At 36.3% G+C, this 14,555-nt stretch overlaps 2 long non-coding RNA genes across 6 annotated transcripts in view; one reads left to right on the top strand and one right to left on the bottom strand.

The window, feature by feature from the left end:
* LOC141554798 (uncharacterized) overlaps nucleotides 1–14,555 on the top strand; it is a 139,933-nt gene that overhangs the window by 78,315 nt on the left and 47,063 nt on the right. The gene's annotated exons all lie outside the window — the stretch shown is intronic.
* The window catches only part of LOC141554796 (uncharacterized), a 66,989-nt gene that overhangs the window by 27,872 nt on the left and 24,562 nt on the right, over nucleotides 1–14,555 (bottom strand). The window contains exons 1-2 of one of the 4 annotated variants that reach the window (XR_012485961.1): nucleotides 9,085–9,559; nucleotides 7,868–8,021 (exon numbers count right to left, since the gene is read on the bottom strand). The exons of 2 other annotated variants lie outside the window; for them this stretch is intronic. This is a non-coding gene — a long non-coding RNA (uncharacterized LOC141554796). Of the gene's footprint in view, nucleotides 1–7,867; nucleotides 8,022–9,084; nucleotides 9,560–14,555 lie in introns of those variants that run through there. One more of the 4 variants, XR_012485960.1, reaches the window with a different exon arrangement.

Here is a 14,555-nt window from a genome sequence, read left to right as displayed (position 1 = left end):
GTCTGATTTTGGTAAAGATACTGGGATAGTTTGCCATTTCCTTCTCCAGATCATTTTATAGATAAAGAAACTGAGGCAAACAGACACAGGTGAGAATCCTAAGCTCACAGTGTTTGAGACCAATATGAATTTAGGAAGAGAAATCTTGACTCTAGGCCCCAGAATTCTGCGCACTGGACCACTCAGCTACCTCTTGCTTTAAGTGACAAATACAAATTGAATTATTGACCATCTTTTTACTTGAAGATATCACAATATTAATTTTACAGACTAACATCCTGGAACTCTATCATTGCTTCTTGGTTGGCAGTTACATGGGAGTTGCTAAACTGTAGTCAGCTTTCAATTTTCTAAAGACATGGGGAAGAGATAAGGGCAAAGAAATAATAGAGACAATGGAAATCTACATAAAAGCATCATGACCTGCTAAGACTTAAAAAAATTTTGTTTTGCCATCTTGGTGAAAAACCAACCAACAAAACAAAACAAAATCCTATCCAACCCTTAGAACAAGAAGCCATACTATTTTGCCAGTTACCTGGCCCTGAGCAAACCCAGACAGAGGTTTAAAATCTGAGCAGTTCTTAAAAGACTTAACAAATAGTGTGATCATAATGAACACAAATGCCTTTAGCAGATGGACCCAATTTCATCAGGGCAGGATTAGAAGTCACTAGAATAGGTGACTGAAAGTAATTATAAAGTCACCTTTTCTGGTGATTTTTATGACAAAGACAGATGTCCATCTGCCTGGGATACTTTTAGTGCAGTTGAGTCTAGGCACACGGGAATGGGCTGGGTGATCTTTCAGAGGTCTTTGCATAGTCCTGTGATTCTTTAAGAAATGAATAGATGGAAAGTTTCACTCAGTATTTGGTCAGCCATCTGCTCTTTCCCAGAACTGGCTGATAAAGGCATGGCTATGTGGGTAGAAGGTAAGCTGTAATTAATTATCTATGGCATTGATGAAGTTCTTGTAGGATATTCCCTTGCTAATCTAGCACCATATCTACATCTATTCCACACCTCCCTCCCCCCTCATCCATGTTAACAGTCTATTTATGAACTCAGCTCTGTAATTAAATGTTTCATTTGCAAAGAAAATGGTTCCTAGGAAAATGTGAGATGTGTTTATACAGGAGCATTAGGCCTTCTCAGACATTACATAAGAGATTTGTTCATGTTGGCTCACGGCTCTTAGCTTTGCAGATAATCTAATGTATTATGTTTCCAGTGTATGTAGATAACTAAATTTAATATTTTCAAAATGCCTGAATGCAGAAAAGCCCACGTTATTGTGGGCATAATTTAAATTATTTATGTTCCATAAGAATGGAAGGAAATCAGAATTACAGGAACAGGATTCTAAAAACCTCTTAGGCTTTGTTTAGAGCTGCAAATTAATCAGATTAAAGCCTCCATCATTTTTCAGACCTTCCTCTCTCCCTGATCTTTTGGTTGGGCACTAACTTTTTCAGCACGTGTTGTGCTTCCCCCATCAAGGCAATTTCTCCAGGAGTCAGAGTATTGCCTTGTTATAAGGTAACACCTTTCTGACACCTGAACTTGACATAGGAAGGCAATTGAAGAAACTTGGAGGTTTTTCCTTGGAATTCTTTCTTCATTTTGAGGATTATCTTCTACTTTGTTCCATCTTAAAGGTGATAGAACAACATTGTATTTGAAATTCCTCATATCAGAGTAGTAATGAACAAGCAAGAAGACCATCTGAGCTTCTGATAACACTAACAAAAGCAATCATTTTTATGGACTGATCAGAGAATTGAGAGCCAGTACTCATGAATGGTATGCCATCTTTCTTAATTGGGACTTGCCATAAGATCATTTCAATTGTTATCAGAAATTAATTTGCCATCTTTAATCATTAGAGCAGGTAGGTGACACAAAGGACAGAGCACTGGGACCTCAGACAATTAATAGCTGAATAACTTAAATATTGTTTGTCTCAGTTTCCTCATCTGAGATATGGGGATAATAATAGCAACTATTTTCTAGGAGTCTTAAGAGAACCAAATGACATGATATTTATAAAGTACTTAGCAAAGTGCCTGGCACATAGTAGGTATTTAGTAAATACTCAATTGATTGATTAACTATAGGAGGTTTTCTGATGTTCTCAGGAGATACAGATGTCTGAGTTTTATTTGAGATGGAAGAATTTCTTAGTGACTGGTTTTCTATTTGACTTGATCTGCAGACTAGGGATAGGGATTAGATCTGTAATTTTATCGGTATAGGAACTCTCTGATAAAGATACTCCTTCTACTAATGACACCTGGCCATTCTTTGCAAGTTGGAGTCTTAGAGAGTTGCGTGAGCATTGAGAGATTCAAGGATTTGCCCAGAGTCCTACATACAGCCAGGATGTGTCAGAGACTGGCATCCAGGCCATCCTGGCTTCAGGGCTAGCTCTCTGTCTGTGATACCATGCTGCCTTTCAACACATTAATTTGTTACAACTGGGACTGAAAACTGTGGTTCATCTAATTTGCCAGGATTTGTCTTCATGCTACACATATAAGGAACTAACATTTTCAGGTTCTTGAAAAACCAAGTAGCCACAGAAACTTTAGTACATTGAATGGTCCAATCCCGTCCAAATTGGCCACTCTAAGAGAGATACAGGCTGTGTGTGCCTTGTGGCGACGGAGGGAGAGGAAATTCAGGCAGTTATGGTCAATGATTCTTGGGGGGATGGATCTCTTCTCCAATGACTCATGAGTAATGAAGTTCGACAGCAGACTTCTTGGTGCCCAGAACCCGTCCACACCCAGACTTGATTTACATGGGAACCTTTTCTCAGCTCTGGCATTCAGAAAGGGAAATAGCAAATTTTGGGTGTTTGCTTATTTCCTTCAGTAATTTGGGTTGGGAGAAGGAAAGGCTGATTAATTATACAGCACTGACTCATTAAAATACAAATTCCCTTTGAAATTGGAATCAGGAAATGGATAGTCATTAGGCTAGCTTGGTGGGATGTTGGGTGGTCTCCAGCACTCTTCCCTTAAGATGGAGTTGGAAAAAGCATTGCTTTAAGCTTTACTCTTTGACTGAGTTTAATCAAACCTAGGGATAGACTTGTGAGGTTGTGGTGAAAACAGGATGGTGAAAAGTGTGGCTGCTGAAGGAGCCCACATAAGGGACCCTTAGACTGGGAATGGTTTGCCCATTTCCTGTCCCTCTGCTTCTCCTGGGGGCCTTACTGGGTAAATACTACCTTGTCTTGTGTGCCAAACCAATCTCTGGGCTCTCACCCCAGGTCACCTGAAAAGCAATAGCTGGCTCACTGCCCCATAACCATCAGTGCCTTCTCCTCAGGAAGATATAGCCATCCAAGAAAAGCGCTTGGCAGATTGAATATATAGTACTCTTGGTAATAAAATTAGGCTGTGACTTTTACTTAGAAGAGTCCAGAGGACTAGAAAATTAGTTCAATGAAGACTGAAAAAAAAACCCCATGTTTTTGCCTCATTTTGCTCTTGGTTTAAAAAAAAATTCAGTTCACACTAAACAGGAATGTCTTTAAATGTTGATTTAGGCTCTAAAAGTAAGCATATCACTCAAGAATGCCCATTCTCAATGGTTTTGTGCCTTGCTTTTTCCTTCCTTTTGTTTATTTCGTTATAAAGTCTGAGAGCCTACTGGAAGAGATAGTTGGGAATAGCTTGTCCTTATATAAAACTTTTTGGCCTACAAAGTAGTTTCCTTGCATCCCTTTGGTGTGGGTCCATTTTCATATTTCAATGGATCAGTGATCTCACTGATGTCCAGATAACTTCCAATGTTATCATTCACAACATATCCATTTCTCCTCATCCTGTCAGATTCTTGTCCATATTATCCTATAGTCCTTTCTTAAAGGTTTTACTCAACACGTTGAAGACTTTGGCATAGGTCTTTTTATATTTTGTGGATATTGCTAAAGCACTTGTGCACTACTAGTACATGACTGTCCATTGCTTTTTTTGAGGATGAATTTCTTTAATGTTGTCATTTCTGATGCATGCAAATGTGCTGCAGCCCATTTTCTCTGAGCATGTGCCATTCATTGCTCTTTGGAAATCCTAATAATGCTTGTGTCATTAGCTGTGAGAGCCTGGACAAGTCATTTAACCCTGATTGCCTCTTTTAAAAATCCTGATGAGAGTATATTGTATATTTTCATCATTGTATAAGTGATAAAATAGGCTCAAAGCATGTAAAGACTGGCCCAGGGTCACATCTCTAGATTGTAACAGTTGGAACTCAAACTCAGGTTTCTGGACTCATGGTTAGTAATATTACCTGCTTCTCTTTCTGCTATATTATGGGGGAAAACAAGTAAAGGACAAATCTAAGCAATATATATATATATATATATATATATATATATATATATATATATATATATATATATATATATATATATGAGGCATATGGCTGGGAAAAGGGAGGTGGCATTTGTTTTCATTTACACATATGTGCTGTGGAAATTAAATTTGAAATAGGTTTCTGATGATGGTTTTTTAAAAGATATCAATAACAGAACAGAATTTGTTTTCCTTGGAGAAAGTCACAAGAATGGATAACAGGACTTGTAAAGAAAAAAAAAACTCATTTCATTGACTATTTGTTTAGAAAGTACCAGAATTCAAAGTGATAATAAAGTCCAAATCTTCCCGAGATTGAATTTTCTTTTTGCCCAGATGTAGCAATATCAACTCAACCATAGTAGGGGTTTCCCTCTTGGTTGTTTTAGGATTAAGAAACACCTAAATTGGACTCCAGATTTTACTTTTTTCTTTTGCCTCTTATGATCTAATATTTAAGAGACTCTAATGGAACAAACAGTTGGGATGGAGTAGAAATTTAAAACAATAATACTCGTGTCATCTGACAAATCCAGAATAAAGAGAGATTTTGAATGAATAAATAAAAAAGTATTTCAAATTATGTGCTAGGTACTATTTTGGGTATTGGAGATACAGGCAATTAAGTCACTTTTTTGCCCTTATGGAGCTTACAATAATATAGGAGAATTACACTTAGGTAATTACATGTGAGTGTGGGATGCAGGCATGGTAGCATGATATGGAAATGGCCAGGGAGTGACTTGGAGGCTTGGTTCTGGGAAAGATAAGATGGCAAGTTTACCAATCAGGGTACCAGAGAGAGAATCTGCATTGAAGTGATGTGGAGCAGAGGAGGTCCAGAAGGAAGGGAGCATGGTTTAGAAACTGTTGGGAGTTTTGTCCAGTGAATTGTTGAGAAAGCCAGTTTTACTGATTCTAGTATCATTCTGAAGGAGAACAGAGGGTCAGAGATTTATACTAACTAGTGAAACTTTGTTGTATTTATGTTCAAGGTTAGTGAATTTTGCCCATGTTTTGTAGGAGGGGCACTTTGATGTAGCAGGGAGGATTATATCATTTAAGTTAAAAGTTCCCAATGAATCCTATAACTGCTCTTCCTGGCATCGTGTTGTTAAATTTTAAATGGAAAACGAACTCAAAACTCAGAAGGGTCTTATATGATTGTTTTCTGCTTTTGTTGACTTTGTTTAGAAGGTATTTTTTTCTTTGGACTGGTGTTGAAACCTCCAACCATTAACTAAATGCTAAACTATGTTGGGTTTTCCTTCCCAGCATATCTTAAGTTGGTCTTTTTCTCTATTTCCACAAACCATCACCCTCATTAAAGTTCTTATCATCTCATTCTTTGTGCCAACTGCAACAAAATCCTAACTGGTTGTTTTTTCTCCAGTTTCCTTCATCTCCAATATCTCCTGCCCATGTTTTCAAATTAATGATCCTAAAATACTTTTCTCATCAGAATCTCTTATGATCATCTTAGCTAATTTTAATTCACTTCAATTAGTTACCACATATTAGTTACCACATATATACAACATATGAGGAACTCTGGAAGGTGCTAAGTATATTAAGGCAAAAATTAAAATGATGCTGTCTTCTAAAAGTTTAAATCATGCTGGAGGTGTGCAATAACTGTAATAATTGTAATATTGTACTAATAGTTAACTTCTAAAAGGAAATGGCAGTAACAAATAGGAGGATTAGGAAAGAGTTTTAGTAGGAGGTAGGCTGTGAATTGGGTTTTGAAGGAAATTTGGGATCCTAGGAGGATGAGATGAGGAGTGAGTGAATTCTAGACATAAGGGATGTACCTTGTTTTTGAGATCCTCCTCCTTGTTATAATTTTGATGGTACTCTTGGTTTATAAAAATCATTTAGCATTTAGTTGTATGTTGTTTTATTGTTTCCTGTTTCATATGGCTGTCTTCCTTATCAAGAATGTAATAGTAATTATGATAACAACAATACGTAGGAGAGCATAATGGACAGAGAACTTTGTTCTGAATTAGGAAGCTCTATCTCTAACATGTGGCAGTGTGATCAAAGCACTTAGCCTTTCAGTTTCCCAGTCAACTCTCTACAACTAAAAATTGTAAAGTTGGTGCTGATTTGCACTTTTTAAAAAGATTTCCTCATTAAGAGCTTCCTATGTCAATGAAATAACTGGTCAGGTTAAAATAGTAATATTGTACACAATAGTAATATTGTAAGATCTTTAGATTGCAAACTCCTTGTATCTAGCATATAAGAAGCACTTAATAAATGTTTATTGATTGATCTTGAAGATTTACCCTTCTTTTCTATACTTCCTAGTTGCCCCAATTAATTTTTATGGTTAATATTTATTGATATGATATCAGCCAATATTTTTATTATGAAATGAGATTTGAATCTAAAATAATGTAAAATCAAAGTGGACAGGTTCATTTAGACTAAAGTGCTCCCATTATTGACAATTTTTAGAGAGCAGAAAACATAGATCCTTGGAGTCACTGATACATTTATCTATACATTAGAATTTCTTTTCTCTTTCCTTTGCTCCTATTGAAGAGCCAAAATTTTTGTAGAATTCAATTCAACTCAATTAAAATCAGCTAATGCCTCTATTGTTAAGGCACTGCCTTGGAACTATGGATACAAAGACAAAACAAAATTCTTGCCCTCAAAGACTTTATATTTTCTTGAAGAAAAAACAAAACAAAACTCTGAGGTAATTTGAGGAGAGAAAGAGAGCCAAAACCTGGAGATGGAAATGGAAAATTAGAAAAGAATTGTGTAGAGGATAATATCTGGCAGGAATGTGCTGTTGCCAGCTTGAGAGAGCTGATTGTTAAATTTTCAGCAAGAACATTTATATCTTAGAAATTGGCAAATGCTGTAAATCAGGACTTGATTTGTTTGGCTACTCGTCCAGTCTTAAGAAAGTGATAGAGAAAATAATAATGCAGATTAAACATAAATGTCTACATTTTCAGAGTGCTGGTTGTTAAATATTTGCCAACATGCCATGCTTGAACCTTGAGGAAAGCTCAGATTTGAAGAGGCAGGGAATATATTCCAGATCTAGGGGACAACTTGTGCAAATGCAAAGAGGTGGAAGATAAGGTACAAAGATAAAGGGACAATGAGGAGGCAAGTCTGGAAGAAATATAAAGGGCAAGAAGGGGAATAAGGTGAAATAACTGAAAAAATAGGGAGGATCCAAATTGTGGAGAATTTTGAATTTCAGACTGAAGACTTTGTAATTTATCTTAGAGATTTACTAAACCTTTTCTAGTTGGTACATGACATGTTCAGACCTGGGTTTTTAGGAAACTTATTTTAGTAGTTGAAGGGAAAGACTGAAAGCAGGGAGACCAGAAAGAAAGTTAATGCAATCATTCAAGAAAAAGATGATGAGGGTCTGAATGAGGAGATTGGTATTTATATAGAGAGTATACAAACTCAGTATACATATGAGAGATGCTATAGAAATAGAACAAAACTTGTCATACCATTGAGTATGAGCAGTGAAAGAGAAGGAAGAAATGAGGATTGCTTTGAAGTGGAGGATCTGCACTATGGGGAGGTGCCATTGTTAGGACAGCAGCAGGATTTACAAATGTTCTAGCTCCAAGAGCCCCTTTTTGGAACCCTTTTTGAGAGAATCTGAAAAAAATTGGGAAAAATTAATTTTTTTCTTATCCTAATGCCCATAATCATTAAAATAAGAACATTTGCTTCAAAATTTTGGGAAGTTAATTCTTCTGTTACAGAATGATGAAGATATCAGATGTCTTGGTTGACACATCATTTTTTTTTTTTTGAAACTGACCATCTGTCTCTCCTTATTTAGAGACAGCATCTTACAGAGGACAGAATATTAGACTTGGAATCAAAAGTAATTGTGTTTATATCTGGCTCCTGATATTTATAAGGTGTGTGACCATGGGAAAGTCCTGAATTTTTCTGAACTTCAGCTTCCTCAGCAATTGGGATGGATGGAAGGTAAAAAATAGGGAAGGAGGTAAAGAGAGAAGGAAGGGAGGGGAGAGGGAGGAAAGGAAAGAAGGAAGAAAAGAAAGAAAAAAGGAATGGGGAAAAGAAAGGGAGGAAAGGAAGGAAGAACAGAGGAAAGAAGGTTAAAGAAGGACAAAAGAAATAAACAAGAAAAGATTGAGGGACACAAGAAAGGAGAGAAAAATGAATGAAAGAAGTAAAGAGGAAAGGGAATAGGGAAGGAATGAAAAAGGAAGAGAGGAAGGAAGAAGAAAAGGAAAGAAAGAAGAAAGAAATGAAGGGAGGGAGGAAAGGAAAAAGGAAAGGAGCAAAGAAAGAAAAGAAGGAAGAGGGAAAGAGGGAGGAAAGGAAGGGAAAAAGGAAAGAGAACAAAAGAAAAAGGAAGAAGGGAAGAAAAGGGAGGATAGAAAGAAGAAAGAAAACAAGCATTTATTAAATGCCCACAATGTTCCAGGCACAGTGCTAAGCACTTTACAAATATTATCTCATTTTATACTCATGACAACTTTGGAAGCTAGGTGCTATTATTATCCCCATTTTAGAGGTGAGGAAACTGAGGCAAACTTTTAGATTAAGTGATTTGCCCAGTGTCATACAGACAGTAAGTGTCTGAAGCCAAGTTTGTTCTTCAAGCCTGGTTTTCTATCCACTGGGCCATTGAGTTACATTTTACCTGGGGTAAATGTAGGTTAAAAAAGACTTTGGTACTTACCTCACAGAGCTGTCATGAGCACTTAAGAGACCTTTATAAATGTCAGACATTTTTGTTGAACAGCCAACCAATGTTTTGCCTTTTCCATTTTGACCTCGTGATGCTCTGCTCATGGAAATGATAAAGGAAGCCTGGGACTGTGTGGTACCTTCTTTCTGGCAGTGAAAATGGTTTTTATTACTTGTTTTTTTCCACCTTCTTTTAGGTAAGTCTTCTTCCTAGACTCCTGATAAGGCACCAAAGGGGCCAACTGAAGGAAATCAGGAGGGCCAGGTTTCAGGCTGGCATGGACAGTTGGATGTCACAATATTCTGAGTATTATTTGATGCCTGTAAACTGAAGGAATGGGGCAACTGGGCCTGGCTAGGGATCCTGGAATGTAGTGTCAGTCACAGGGCAGCCCTCTCTGAAACCAGACCCAGCCTTGACCCTGATTAATTACTCTGGAGTTGTTCACACAACTAAATTCCTGCTGTCAATGGGTCCTGTGATGTATTTTGAGGCTGCCAATGAAAATAGAGCAGCTCTAATCCTGGTGAGCCTGCCCTGAGGCTGGGTGGGATGTCCTGTGGAATGAGTATCATGTGATGAGGCTGCCCGTGCTTGCCAGCTCTCCTTCATTTGCAGTGTTCCCAGTCTTTTTTTCCTCTTTCTTTTTAAAGGGGCTCACTTTAAAGGGGCCCACTCACGTGGATCACACGCTCACAAGTGCCAGATGCATTATTGCTTCATACATTTAATAGCCTTACACATTATTCCCAAAAGAGATCAAGAACTCTCAGTTAAAACTAGTAACTTCAATTTTCCATGCTAGAAACCAACTAAAGTGGAATCATTTTGGTAGATTTCCAATAGCTCATTAAATACTGGGTTAGCAAAACTGGATGCCACTGAATATAATTTCAATTGAGTTCATTTGTTTTTCCAGACTCCCTCTTTCCTTCTCCCTTCTCCCTAGATGCTTCCTTTTCTGCTTTTCTTGTAAATGTTGAAAAAGAATGGATTTCAAAGGCCATCAAGTCCAAACCAAGGTGTGTCAGATCCAACCAATTACTCTAAACTATATTTGCAAGTAGATTGGTAGCAAAAGTGAATCTACCATTTTCCAAACAAAGCCAATTTCACTTTTGATTGACTTTGTTGATAAGTGTTTTCTTTACATCAACTTTATTTGTATATTTTTTCTTTTTTTTTTTTTTACTTATTTTAATAGAATAAAAAAAATGAAAAACATAAAAAGAAAACAAATACAAAAAACAAGACAAGACAAAACAAAACAAAATATTGTCATGTGTCCAACAGAACATCAGAGAGGATTCAAAATATATAACAATAAATTACCAATTCAAGAAAGGATATATAATCCTAGAAGAAATTATACTCATGAGTTCATGAATCATATTCATGAGTTTACTTCCTTGTAAGTTCCTTTTGTTCTCTGTTCTGTACTTTTTAAATTTTATTCTTTTTTTCCCCTTCCATTCCCCTCCCACCTTCTCCAAGCAGGCTATAGTTAAACAAGGATATCTTTATGTGTGTGTGTGTGTGTGTATACATATATACATACACAACTCTGCCCCTCCATATACAAACATACATCTTTCCTATTCCTGCTCTTTGCTTTAATTTCGCCCCTCAACTTGCCTTGCTATTATTTAACTCTCCTCACCCTTGGATCCATCCTATGTCTTCTTCCCCCATACTTTGTTTCCCACTCTGCCCATCCATCTTCCCTTATTTCTTTATAGATTTTGGAGGGTGCTATATACTTCATAGTATACATACATACATACATACACACACACACATATACACACACACACACACATATATATATACATACACACATATATATGTATACAAATATACATATATGTGTATGTGTGTGTATATATATTCTTATTTAACCCATTCCCAATGTAGATTTTCACAATTATGAGCCCCCCTCCCTCCTCTAATACCTCTGTGTCTATTCTTTCTCTGTACCTCATTTGTATAACACAATAACTAATTTTACCTTAACTCTGCCCCAATCTTTCTTTTAGTCTTTTCAATTGCCAATGTCAATCTTAAACATATGATATATATTATCATATAAAAAACATAAACAATTTATCCACATTAAGTTCCTTGAAATGAATCTTCAATATTGGCTCATATATAAAATTTTCTAATGAATTTGAGTTTGGTTGAAATTCAACCAAAAAAGAACTTGACAACTTTTTAGAATGTTCATTCTTTTCATTCAATATTATTATTTTGCTAAGTATGATATTTTTTGGCCACAGGTCTAGTTTTTTTGATTGGTGGTATATATGGTTGCAGGATCTGTGGTATTTTATTATGACTACTTATAAGTCCTATACGATTCTAATTGTAGCTCCAGCATATTTGAATTGTTTTTTCTTGTTTCTTGTAAGATTTTCTCTTTGATTTGGGAGTTTCATAATTTGGCAATAATATTCCTATGTGATTTTCACAAAGGATCTCTTTGAAGTGGTGACTTATGGATTTTTTTTTTTCTATTTCTACTTTCCCCACATGTTCTATCACTCCAAGACAGTTTTCTTGTATTATTTCTTGCATTATTGTGTTGAGATTCTTTTTTTTTTTTTTTTTGGTTACACATAATCCAATTATTCTTATATTTTCTCTTCTTTATCTGTTCTCCAGATCTGTTGTTTTTCTTGTGATGTGAATATGATGTTTCACATTCTGTTCTTTCCCCCCCCCCATTCTTCATATTTTGCTTTGTTATTTTTTGATCTCTTATAGCTTCACTGGTTTCCCTTTGCCCAATTCTAATTTTTAAAGAATTATTTTTGTCTTTAAGACTCGGTATCTCCTTTTTCACTTGGTTACCTTTTTTGATAATATTGTTTTCTTGGATGATTTTAATCTTTTTTTAAAAGCTTTTCCTCAATGTTTCTCATTTGATTTTTTAAATTCTTTTTTGAATTCTATAAATTCTCTCTGGGCAGGGAGCCATTTCTTGTTGCTCTTTGTGGAAGAAGCTTTTGTTCCCAAACCAGTCTATGTTTGTTCCCAAACCAGTCTATGACTGCCCTGAGGTACAAATTTGTTCTGCTTTTTTTTTGGGGGGGGGAATCTGGAGAGCTTGAAATTTATTGATATACTCTACCATCTTTCCAGAATCCTCCCTAACCTCACTTCTTTAAAAAATAGAATATTGTACTTAAGAGCTAATAAGCAGAAATAAATTGCTCTTCTGAGCTTATAAGCCTTTTTCTATTTTGACTGGGCAGAGTTTTTGGGCAATGTTATGTCAGAGTTGTCTCAGAAAAGCTTGTTTATTATGGACTCTGCCTAATACTTTGGGACTGATCTCAACCAATGGGTAGTATTTAGTTCAGCAAGAGTACACAATATGCCCAACGTAAAAGGAAAGAGCACTGATGTTACTTGGCCCCTCTGGCTACCTCCTCACAGGTTGGTGTCCCAGGAGAAAGAGTCTTCAAGAAAACTCCATATCCATACTTGATTTACTCAGTACTTCTCATCAAGGTCTAAGTAATTTTTTCAAGGCAACTAAGGAGGCAATGAGGTTCTGTTAGAGTGGTTAGCTTTCAAATTCTGCTGTTCTTTTTCATACTACACAAATCCTACACAGGAGGTCACTCCTAGCTACCCATAATAGCAAAATGGAGCTGAGTTTGAGATAATTTTGGGTTGCTCTACATAAAAGGTGGATTGAAAGCCTGGCATTATTTTGATGCATCTGTTTCTAGAACTCTAGGACTAATGAAAAGTCAGATTGTGATTAAGAATTTACTACATAGTTATGTCAAAGTTCTGGTTAGAGGAACAGCATATAGTAATTCTGTGACAGAGGGGGAAGAATACTTCTTTACATTTTTTCTGGCCAATCCTATCATTGAATTATCTCAGTGGGTCATTGAACATTACCTCAATGGCCTGTGAAATAACCTGTGCTCTTTGTCTTTTGAATCCAAGAGCAGACATAGCTAGGAACTCTGTGGCTTGACATCATGATAAAGTCACTAACTGGCTTTGTGTTGCCCATATAATCCTGGAGACTGAGACCTTCCTCTGTCTTATTTTCTCCTTTAATGTTTGAGGCTCTAAAGTTGGAGAAGGAAGGCACACTATTGGCTTTAAAAATAACAAGAAAAAAAGGAGAAAAAAAGAAAAGAAAAAGAAAAATAACAAGAAACACATGCTCCCTGATTTGATGTTGCTGTATTCATAACACCAGTCTCTCTTCATCTGCATATACTGAGTAGGCAGAAATTAATCTTAAGCATTAGTATCTGAGGAATCTGTCCTCTAAGGGAAAGTTGAATTTGAGCTGAGTCTTGAAGGAAACCAAGAAAACTTAGAAGTAAGAAGCAATGTGGCAGAGAATTCCAGATGTGTGTTGGGAAATTCAGGGCAAAGATGTAGAGTTGTGTTGGGAGATGGAGTGTTATATTCTTCAGTTATATTTGCAGAATTATAAGTAGGAAGTGATTGTAGTTAGATCTCAGATTATATGGAGGTAAGGTACAAGAAGACTGGAAAGGTAGAAAAGAGATCAGGTTGTACAGAGCTTTGAGTGCTAAACAGATGGCTTTATATTTGATCATAGAGTTAATAGGGAGTCATTGAAACTCTTTGGGGCATAGGAAGAAGAGTGATAAAAAAAGAGCAAAAGACTTGCATGCAGGATCACTTCAGTAGAAATGGAAGAGAACATTTTTGCTCTAGTCCTTTTAGATCCAGCAATTTACAATAGCACTTTGTATACCATAGTGTTTAGTAAGTGCTTATTAGATTGATGATATGGTGGTGGTAATAATGATGATGATATTGCACTTGCAGAGAATGTCTTTAATTGTCTCTTGGATTGGCAAATCAAGACCAATCAATAATCAATCAATGTAGTTATTCATTAAGTACTTACCCTGTGCAAAGTGCTAGGATATAAAAAGAGGCCAAGGACAATCCCTGACCTCAAGAAACTTACAATCTAATGAGGGAAATAATATATAAACAAATTTATACAAAGCAACCTATATATAAGGAAATATGAAATAATAAAGAGGAAAGGCATAACTTGTTTTAAAATGCTACCCAGCATTTTTGAAAATTCACTTTTTAGAAATCACTTTGACATTCATAATCTTGTTTGATGCTCACAATTACCCTGTGATGGAGGTGGTAGCAGTATCTTCCACTTATAAATGTAGAAGCTAAAGCCAAGAGATTGCTTAAGGTCCCTCAGCTAACGGTGACAAAACCAGGATGAAAAGCTAGGTCTTACTTCTAGTTCAGTGTATCACTTGAAGACAAATGTACGAACTTGTAGTTTAGTGGGGAATATGAGGAAGAGTGAAGGGGTGAATGGGAACATTCCTGATCTCCAGTTGTGATTAAAAGGAATATCTTTCATTCCAGAGCAGCAAACCTATTTTAGGATAGGATTCTCCTAATACCCAGGCTTCACTCTT

This window comes from Sminthopsis crassicaudata, chromosome 2, assembly GCF_048593235.1.
Source record: "Sminthopsis crassicaudata isolate SCR6 chromosome 2, ASM4859323v1, whole genome shotgun sequence".
NCBI classification, from domain to species: domain Eukaryota; kingdom Metazoa; phylum Chordata; class Mammalia; order Dasyuromorphia; family Dasyuridae; genus Sminthopsis; species Sminthopsis crassicaudata.
Note: the sequence above shows the minus strand (reverse complement) of the source record. Positions and strands in the feature narration are given on the sequence as shown.